The sequence below is a fragment of the Pogonomyrmex barbatus genome, unplaced genomic scaffold (genome assembly GCF_055798465.1).
Source record: "Pogonomyrmex barbatus isolate J1 unplaced genomic scaffold, ASM5579846v1 scaffold3, whole genome shotgun sequence".
In the NCBI taxonomy this organism is placed as follows: domain Eukaryota; kingdom Metazoa; phylum Arthropoda; class Insecta; order Hymenoptera; family Formicidae; genus Pogonomyrmex; species Pogonomyrmex barbatus.
Genome location: NW_028297127.1, coordinates 8,900,685 through 8,911,986, shown reverse-complemented (window position 1 = coordinate 8,911,986; position 11,302 = coordinate 8,900,685). Strand labels below are relative to the sequence as shown.

Genomic DNA, 11,302 nt, shown 5'->3' with positions numbered 1-11,302 from the left:
TTCATTAATTTCTCTCATTTTTTTTATTTTTTTATTTTTTTCCACTTATTTTCCGTAAGGGATATCACGTATATTATAGATTTTCAATACTAGCAGTCAATATCGGAACACGATCGTTTTCAGGATGTCCCTAAAGTCATTCTGAAGTCATTCTAAAGTCGTCTTAAGAAAGTCCTCAGGATAGCCTGAGGCTGAGTGAAGGACGTCCTGAAGACGTCTCGAGGATGTAATGAGGCGCTCATTTGCTAGTCCACAGGACGTCCTGTTTACGTTTCAGGATCATAATAGGTAGTCCTCAGGATATCTGGCTCATTTAATAAGACATCCTGAGGACATTCTGAGAACGTTCTTGTGTTATTAGAATCTTTACATATATACATACATATATCATAGAATTAGTAATTATTACCCTTGTTTGATTCTTTGAATTCTATCAGTAGTTACAGGAAAACGAATCCAATTATTCAAAACACAATTCAGTGCATTAACAGTTGCATGAAGAGAATGTCTTAGTGATGTTTGTGACATACATGTTAAAAATTCCTGCCTAACACTTCTTTGATGAGATCCTGTTGCAATGAAGTTTAACGATACCAATATTTAAATAAAATAACATAGTGTGAATTAAAAAGGTTAAAAAAATCATTAAGAATTTAATGGTGTTACACAAATGGAAAATTTTTAATTTATTGTACCTGCAATTCATGAGCTATCGCAGTTTTTCGTGATATCTGAAACATAAATACTAATTCTTCAATCAACATACAACATGTATCTTTCGTCAGTCTAACAAAGGGATGACGATGATTTCGGAAAAACTTATATATGTTAAAGTACTCTACTAAAAGAGTATTTGAGTAAAAGGATAGGACGTAACATTTAATTATTTTCGAGAAAAATTGATTTAAAGTTTATTGTGTTTCTTATATACCGACTGCGTAAAAGCCATCGCCGAAATCGAGTAGTTCGGGCGCTCGGCCCTCTACTATCAATCTGTCGACCCGAGTTCCATTCCTGCCTATTATACTTTTTTTTAAATCTAGAAAATATTTATTTATTATATCATTATGTTAAATATGTATGTATATTATTATATAAAATATAATAAAATTATTATTACTGGCAGCTGGTGGTAATTTAGGAGAATCATCATTTTCCAATAATGCTAGTCCAAAAGTTTGTATCAATTGTTTAAAAGTATTTCTTTAAATACGAAAATGTAATAATTTAAAATGTACAATAATAAAATAATATCAAAATATTATTATAAATATAAGATAATATAAATAAAAGTTATAATAATGCAGTTTTATTATTATCTGTTAAAGAAAAACATCAAGAGAATAGGACCATCATCTCTCTAGAGTATCGGTCGTGAGAATTCGAGAGAATACATGTATATATGTATATTGTAATATACGTATATATGTGTATCATTGTATTGTTGATGTTATTTTAAACACGTTACTTGCGATAAATATCATCACATGCCTCGATCGAAAGGATAAGATGTCTGCTCGGTAAGCAGGAGATCCAGGTTCGATTCCTGGTTGAGGCGATATTTTTTCGCAAAATAATTACAATTTTTCACGACTGGTTTGTGGTCGGGCCCGCCGTGACGCACACTCTCCCTTCTTATTTGGGAGATTATTTGGGGATTTCTTACATCGATAAAAAAAACATCTTCAAAGAAATTATTGATTTTTAGATATTGTTCTGAAAGATATCTATTAGATTCGGAAAAAATTAACGGAGACCGACTGGATTTGAACTCGGGATCCCTCGTCTACCAATCCGACACTTAGTCTGCACGACCACGACGGCTCCTCTCTGTTAGCTGTTTATATTCCGAATCTCTTTCATGACCGCTTACGGTCGTCTAATTCTTACAGTTCGGCCATTCTGGTATTACATTCGTCCCGAATGTACCGAGTCTTCCTCTATCGGACTTTTATCCGAAACTTGGAGCTTCTGCTCCCGACTTTCGATCACTTTCTTGAACGACCGACACGACTCCTTTGGAGTACTACTCCACGACTTTTTTCCCGTTCATTTCTCTTGAACGACCGACAACGACTTTGGAGTACTACCCCCGACTTTTTCCGTTCACTCCTGAACGATCGACTTGTCAGGTAACATAGGCTGAATCTTCTCTGAGGTAACATAGGCTGAATCCCACTTCTGAGATTGAAAGATATCTATTAGATTCGGAAAAAATTAACGGAGACCGACTGGATTTGAACTCGGGATCCCTCGTTTACCAATCCGACACTTAGTCTGCACGACCACGACGGCTCCTCTCTGTTAGCTGTTTATATTCCGAATCTCTTTCATGACCGCTTACGGTCGTCTAATTCTTACAGTTCTCTGGCGTGCTATTTCCCAATCAAACTCGTCATTATTAATCTCTTCATCGTTAAAAAAAAAATATTCCATTATTAATAACATATCCATTTGTTATATTCTGCAAAGCTATATATAAAATAATTAAATTTTGCTGTAAAAAAATAATGTAAGAAGACTAAGAAGACCAAGAAGATTAAAAAAAAATAGATAAACAAAAGTATTATTGGACATTGGATTTCTATAAAATAAAAACGTGTGTTAAGTTAATTTACTATAAAAAGATCACATGTAACATGTAAAATTACAAAAAATGATAAAAATTTGGGTCTTGCAAAAATATGCGTTGCACATTTAACTTGATGTTTTTATTTTCATAACTATTTTTTATTTAACAATTTTTTAATAAGATATTTTTATTAACTTTGCGCGATTTTGCACTTTTTCAATATAACTTCAAGCTTTGAAATAGATTATTTTCACAGAAAGAAATGTTTAGTACAAAAAAATATTACAATATATAAATTCCAATTTATTATGAACTTTATTTTATATTTCGTAAAATTATTTAATATTTTATATAAAAAAAATAAAAAAAGAATTACTTTTCAACAAAAATGTTTTTATGCTTCGTTGGTTCACAATGACTGATCCGATCAATGCTGAGACAGAGATCATTGATCCGGATGGATGGCGCCCGATTGCCCACTGTCGATTGGCCAATTTAAAATAAAATTATTTGATTGGTTGATCCGGTAGAAAATCTCCAGGCATTGGTCACTGTAAGTGGCTGTGTCCAATTGCAATGTGGTCAAACAGGACGCTCTCATCCGGATTAGTGGAAAATTTAGAGAGTCTATGAGTGCCACTGCTTTGTCCGATCAGAGATCTGATCATTTGTCGTAAACCTCCAGAGTGCTTACGATAATCCAAGTTCGAGTTAGTTCCACTAGGACCAAAAAATAATACACATATCCATCTAGTATCTTCATAAGTCATAACAATTCAACTCAACTCAACGCTGTCTTATATTTCTTGAGTTGAGTTAGCTGTGATTAGCTGGTAGAAGATATCGAAGCTATTATAAGTAATATAATATATTTATATACTTATATATTGTCTTATATTCTCCGAGTTGAATTAGTTAGTTTATTTACGCAAGCAAATCTGATTTTAAGAAAAAAATGTCTACTGCAGATATATTTACGAAAGAAGAAAATAATGTTGGTATGTGCCTCTTTAATAAACATAATTATATATAAGTTTATTATTATATATAAGTTTTAATTAAATATTAAGATATTACAATAATTTAATTTTGTTAATAATGATAATGTTTGATAACATTTTGTTAATTATGTGATAATAATGCTAAATAGGATAAATAATTAAAATTATAAATATTTTAAATTTGCAAAATTACTTTATTTATAATATTTTCGATATCTTCTACCAGCTAATCACAATTAACTCAACTTAAGGAATATAAGGTATCCCTATGAAAAAGAAAATAACGGAAGGGATAGTAACGGAAAGGAAATATGGTGGGGGGCTAATCAATCAGAATGATTCCGTTTTTTCATGGCCCCATGGTAAACATTTTACGAAACAGATTTATTATGGAATACGTGAATACGTGATTTAACCTGTTATCGGATACATCGTTGGACGGCTTGTAAAGCCACTTTAACCGTTCTCTTCACTCGAGAAGACATCGAAAAAAAAAAAACAATCGTATCCTAAACAGCGTTGAGTCATGATTCATGAAGATACTAAATGGTTATGTGTATTATATTTTTTAATCCTAATGAAACTAACTCGACTTGGATAGAGACTATAATCAGAGATTGGTCACGAAAAAGCAACTTTTGATTGGTCCGCCATCTTTTGGCTATTTCTATTTATTGCCAAATACATTAACTACATTAATCTTAAATTGTAATATTATACTTTAAAAACATAAGCGTTTTAAAGGTAATAAAATATGTATATTTAAACTTTATTTTATATAATTATATTACCAATAATTATATATCAATTTATTAATTTATTATATATATCCTTTAATTTTAACGATTTTAAATTTATTTATTTATTTTTTCCCGCTATTTATCTTTTTCAGCATAAGAGCAAAAATTAATATAATACTATTATACTACTGTTACACTATAATATTTTTAACTTTTTGATACACAATTGTCAAAACGATCCTCTGTGAAATCAATACAATGAATACAATGACAGCTATTCACAAAGTTAGCACAGCGAGAGAAAAGCAGAAAAGCGTCAACAATAAACTTGGAGAAAATTTCGAGAGATGCAAGTATCGATATCATGCTTTTTTTTAGAAAGGATTATTATACATATTTATTATTATAATTATTATTTATTATTATTATTATAAACAAACTTTATTACAATATAAAATAAAATTTAAGTAAAAAAATGAACATCCACCCATTTTTTTATATTGATTATAATTAATTATTTATGACTATATTTTGCAATTTTAGTATCTCTATTATTTAATAATATATTATCACGCTTTCCACGTTTTTAACACATTCACAATATACTTAAATCAATGCACATGCAAAGTAAAAAATATTGCTTGGTTAGAGTGAGATGATGTATATTTCTTTCTTTCTCATAGGATTTAGCCAAACTTGCGGATCAGAAGCTCTGATTGACGGATCAAAGTCGTGGCCAGTTTCTGATTATAGTGTCTCTAGAACTTGGATTATCGTAAGCACCAATAAATAGAGGAGTTAGCGGTCTGGTGTATTCGTTTATGCAGTCACTATCGCAAATGTCGTTCGTTTACTCCGTTTGCGAAGTGACTGCAGCGCAGTTCGTCGTTCGTTTATGCAGGGATGTATCTCATCTGTGCAGCTATCTCGGAAGTCCTACTTTGGATACTCTGCTTTCAGTACTGCGTAACAAACACCAAAATAAATTTTATTAAAATAAGAAGCGAAAAGGGTCAGAAACAAATAAATGATTCAAATAAAATAAGAATAATAAGATATAATTAAAATAAAAATAAAGTAAAATAAAAAAATAAGAATAATAAAATATAATTCACAAAAAATTAATATCTAACTTTTAAATAAAATTCATAGATTAAATATTTTTTATAATATCCATTATTTATATCAATTAAATTTAATATCAATAAAATATCTTTTATATAATAAAAAAATTTTATTATATTTTAATTATTCGAATATAAATTTATGTATAAAATTGTCTCTTTATTTATCATTCAATCAATTGGCTCAATTTCTATTGGAAGATACGATCCGTGCAGTTATTCACGCAATTATCCGTTCGGTAAATTTCGATTACGTAACAAGTAGATGAGAAAGCAGTGGATGCATAAAACACTGCGTAAATGAATGCACCTGTCTAGTATATAGTACAAATGTCTATGGGTGAATTTCCACTGAGCGCGTCATGCGTTGCGTCATCCATTGCGTTAGTGTCGGTCCACAATAAGTATTTAATCTTTAAGCCGTAAGAAATTGACTAATCATAGTCGAGTATTCTTTTCATATTCGATTGGTCAATTTCTTACTTCTTAAAGCTTAAATCACCTATTGTGGACCGACACTTACGATGCGACAAGAGATAAACTAAGTGTCTGTCCACAATAGGTGATTTAAGCTTTAAGAAGTAAGAAATTGACCAATCGAATATGAAAAGAATACTCGACTATGATTAGTCAATTTCTTACGACTTAAAGATTAAATACTTATTGTGGACCGACACTTAAAGATAACATCGTTCACATTAAATGCGTCGCCGCCGCCGCATCGCTGCAAATCAATGCAACACATGAGCGAGCACTAACCTAATATCAAAGTAAAATCATGCATAAACATAACCTCTCTATTTCTATATATATATATATATATATTAATTATATATATATATATTAATTATATATATATATTAATATATATTAATTTGTGCGAGATACTTTGTGCGAAATAAATATCTTAAGATTGGAAGCACCTTAAAAATGTATATATATATATATATATATATATATTGTATATATATATATATATATATATATACAAATATATTATGAAATAAATAATAGAAGGGCAAATGAGAATCAGCGCAATTTACATTCCTTATTACAAATTGAAAAATATGACATATATTTCGACTCTAGTTTGAGTCATCCTCCGTGTATACAAAAATGAAAAATAAAATAAAAATATAAAAATATGGATAAGATGCCGTGTTCATCCGACATGCTCACTAATGTTGATTTCGTTGAATTATGATCATCATCCTTAAGTGTCGGTCCACAATAAGTGATTTAAGCTTTAAGACGTAAGAAATTGACCAATTATAATCGAATATGAAACGAATAATCGATTATGATTGGTCAATTTCTTACGACTTAAAGATTAAATACTTATTGTGGACCGACACTAAAGAGATAGAGCAGTCTTTAAGGGTTGTCGATTATCGGATGGACACGGCTCACACACCGAACAAAGCACGCGCAGGAGTGCAGCACGGTTCGTACTGAGCAGCACATCAACAACGCATCCGTGTGTCTCGAGCTCAAGGCAGTGACTGAACGCAGTGATTCTACGAGTCAACAGCTTGTCATCAAAACAAAGCCAAGATTACAGCCTGCTCAAGACCGAAATGTATGCGTGGTGTAAGAATTCAGTATCCGAATAATCCTGTGAATTCAAGCAATTATTCTTGTCTCTTAATAAAAAGCATCTCTGAAATTAATCGTTTTTGCAAGTTACGTTCACAGTCTAATACTTTCACACCGTTCCAGTCAAATTCATGATCGCAATCTAATTTATGTTCGGTAATGACTGAATGTGTGTTCGTGTTCCTATATGACTCTGGTGTTCATACAATCTTGTTTTTAATTGTCTCATTGTTTGTCCGACATAGCACGCATCGCAGTTGCTGCAGCAGATCTTGTACACTACATTCCTTTTGGACCGCTGATAGAGCGTTCTTATGAATCCTGATCATGCCTCTCAACTTGTTCATACTAAAGGTTAACTAACGTTCATACGCAGGTTTTACGTTAAAATCATCGACAATTTTTTTGAGTTTAATCGCAATTTTCGGAATAAAGGTTAAAGTGATTATTTGTTCCATTGTTCCATGTATTGTATTTGTTGTATTGTTCCATTTTGTTCCTTGTGATTGCGCTGTTGCATTCGACATTCTTGATTTATTTTCTTGCCTGAATAACATTTTTAATCTCGAATGGATATTATCAAAGATAAAGTTGAGAGGGTAATCATTCAATAACAGAGTCTTAATCACTAAATTCAAGTTTTTTTGGTGGTGTTTCGGATGGAATAATAAGAACGCTCTATCGACGAGTCCAGCAATAGTGCCTCTTTTTTGGGCGAGAGGGTGCTGGAAATGAAAATTGAGGTACCTTTCCGAGAAAGTGGGTTTATGAAATCAATCAATCTCGATGTTCTTATTAACAACTTTCAAGGTCAAGTCGAGAAAATTCAATTCGCTCCCCCTCACTTCAGCAGTGAATTGCAACCAAGGATGGTACGAGTTGAACCTTCCAAGCATCTCATCAATCAATCGGGAAGGAATGGCTATTGCAATGTCATCAAAATAGAAATCTATAGAAAAAAGGCAAATGCGCCCTGACATCTTCAAGCACGCTCCAAATCTCTTAATACTAAATCGGCTATGATTGGAAACAATGGGGAATCCATGAGTGTTCCAAAGGTTTGCTTGTAGATTACATTGTCAAACATAAAAAAGATAGAATTTAGGACAAACGAGACTGCATTTAAAATTTCGTCCTTAGGAATGTCGCAATGCTTCGAGATGTCTCCCCAGTGCTTTGCAATATTGTCGATTGATAAATCGATAAGAACATGGTGAACAAAGAGACTGCATCAAAAGACACAAGTGTATGGTCGTCATTCAATTGCATGCCAGACAACTCATTGGCCAGTTTAAAATTATTTTCTGTTACATTTTCATTACATGTGTTGAAGGCTTTGAGATACTTTTTGACAGGAGTTTGTTGAAGAAGGATGCCAAGTTGTACAGAGGACTATCAATCGACAAGACAATAATTCGGAGGGCGCATCCCTGTTTATGTATTTTTGGGAGCCCGTAAGCTCTGGGGAGAATCCCGTCAGTACAGTAGAGGTGCTTATATAAAGTCGGATATGTAATTAGAATTCTTTCAGGTTTTCAGAATATCCCGCAACTTGTCAGTAATAGCCTTCGTAGAATCTTTCGTGATCACGCTATAATGTAGAAAATAGTTTTAAACTGGCCAATGAGTTGTCTGGCATGCAATTGAATGACGACCATACACTTGTGTCTTTTGATGCAGTCTCTTTGTTCACCAATGTTCCTATCGATTTATCAATCGACAATATTGCAAAGCTGGGGAGACATCTCGAAGCATTGCGACATCCCTAAGGACGAAATTTTAAATGCAGTCTCGTTTGTCCTAAATTCTGAAAGATATCTATTAGATTCGGAAAAAATTAACGGAGACCGACTGGATTTGAACTCGGGATCCCTCGTCTACCAATCCGACACTTAGTCTGCACGACCACGACGGCTCCTCTCTGCTAGCTGTTTATATTCCGAATCTCTTTCATAACCGCTTACGGTCGTCTAATTCTTACAGTTCGGTCATTCTGGTATTACATTCGTCCCGAATGTACCGAGTCTTCCTCTATCGGATTTTTATCCGAAACTTGGAGCTTCTGCTCCCGACCTCGATCACTTCTTGAACGACAGACACGACTCCTTTGGAGTACTACTCCACGACTTTTTCCGTTCACTCCTGAACGATCGACTTGTCAGGTAACATAGGCTGAATCTTCTCTGAGGTAACATAGGCTGAATCTCACTTCTGAGATTGAAAGATATCTATTAGATTCGGAAAAAATTAACGGAGACCGACTGGATTTGAACTCGGGATCTCTCGTCTACCAATCCGACACTTAGTCTGCATGACCACGACGGCTCCTCTCTGTTAGCTGTTTATATTCCGAATCTCTTTCATGACCGCTTACGGTCGTCTAATTCTTACAATTCTATCTTTTTTATGTTTGACAATGTAATCTACAAGCAAACCTTTGGAACACTCATGGATTCCCCATTATTTCCGATCATAGCCGATTTAGTATTAAGAGATTTGGAGCGTGCTTGAAGATGTCAGGGCGCATTTGCCTTTTTTCTATAGATATGTTGATGACATTGCAATAGCCATTCCTTCTCGATTGATTGATGAGATGCTTGGAAGATTCAAGTCGTACCACTCTTGGTTGCAATTCACTGCTGAGGTGGGGAGGAGCGAATTGAATTTTCTCGACTTGACCTTAAAAGTTGTTAATAAGAACATCGAGATTGATTGGTTTCATAAATCCACATTCTCGAGAAGGTACCTCAATTTTCATTTCCAGCACCCTCTCGCCCAAAAAAGAGGCACTATTGCTGGACTCGTTGATAGAGCGTTCTTATTGTCCCACCCGAAACCACCAAAAAAACTTGAATTTAGTGATTAAGACTCTGTTATTGAATGATTTCCCTCTCAACTTTATCTTTGATAATATCCATTCGAGATTAAAAATGTTATTTAGGCAAGAAAATAAATCAAGAATGTCGAATGCAACAGCGCAATCACAAGGAACAAAATGGTTCATTTTATCCTTTGTTCTGGAAATTGACTAAACTCAAAAAAATTGTCGATGATTTTAACGCAAAACCCGCGTACTTTAGTATGAACAAATTGAGAGGCATGATCAGGGTTCATAAGAATGCTCTACCAGCGTTCCAAAAGGAATGTAGTGTACAAGATCTGCTGCGGCAACTGCGATGCGTGCTACGTCGGACAAACAATGAGATTAAAAACAAGACTGCATGAACACCAGAGTCATATACGTAGGAACACGAACACACATTCAGTCATTACCGAACATAGATTGAATTGTGATCATGATTTTGATTAGAACGGTATAAAAGTATTAGATTGTAGAACGTAATTTGCAGAAACGGCTGATCAGAGATGCTTTTTATTGAAAGACAGAATAATTGTTTGAATTCACAATCTGATACTGAATTCTTGCATCACGCAAACGTTTCTGTCTTGAGCAGACTGTAATCCGGCTTTGTTTTGTTGACAAGTTGTTGACTTGTAGAGTCACCACGTTCAGTCACTGCCTGAAGCTCTAGGCATGTGGATGTGTTGTTGGTGTGCTGCTCGGTGCGAACCGCGCCGCATTCCTGCGCGTGCTTTGTTCGGTTGTGTGAACCGTGTCTATCCGATTATTGACAATCCTTAAAAACTGTCCTATCTCTTTAAGGATGACATGACGATGCGATCATAATAATTCGAATTAGCGAAATTAACGTTAGTGAACACGTCAGATGAACACGGTATTTGTATCTTTATTTTTTGTATACACTGAGGATGACTCAAATTAGAGTCGAAACGTATGTTATATATTTTTAAACTGTAATAAAGAATGTAAATTGCGCACCATAAACAGCGCTGATTCTCATTGCCCTTTTATTACATCGTATTTAATATCGAGAATCATCTCATTAATATTCAATTTTGATTACTGTCAAAAACAAAGATAATTTAATTTTTCCTTTGGATGTCATAAAAATAACACAATGCTCTGAAGCAATTATTCGATCAAATTATAATATAATTTGCACTAGAAAAAATATTAAAACAATTGTGACTATGAAAGTGTTTAACGATGTTTGTCATACAGAGTTTAATAACAGCGCATTGACAGAACACATTTTGCAACAAGATGTTTGACATCATAAAACGCAACTTATTAAAAGCATAATTGTAATTTACGTTAATTTGTGTTTATTCCACGAGGCTAAGTGCGCTACCGATTCAATACACAAAAAATTATATTAGATGTAAGTTTACAAAATTGATTTATTT

General features: G+C 33.4%; 1 long non-coding RNA gene across 1 annotated transcript; it reads left to right on the top strand.

The window, feature by feature from the left end:
• Positions 1 to 2,034: 2,034 nt before the first annotated feature.
• On the top strand, positions 2,035 to 10,880 carry LOC148935993 (uncharacterized). The gene is made up of 2 exons (XR_016139831.1): positions 2,035 to 2,158; positions 9,196 to 10,880. It is a non-coding gene; the product is annotated as an uncharacterized LOC148935993 (long non-coding RNA).
• The last annotated feature ends 422 nt before the right edge of the window (positions 10,881 to 11,302 follow it).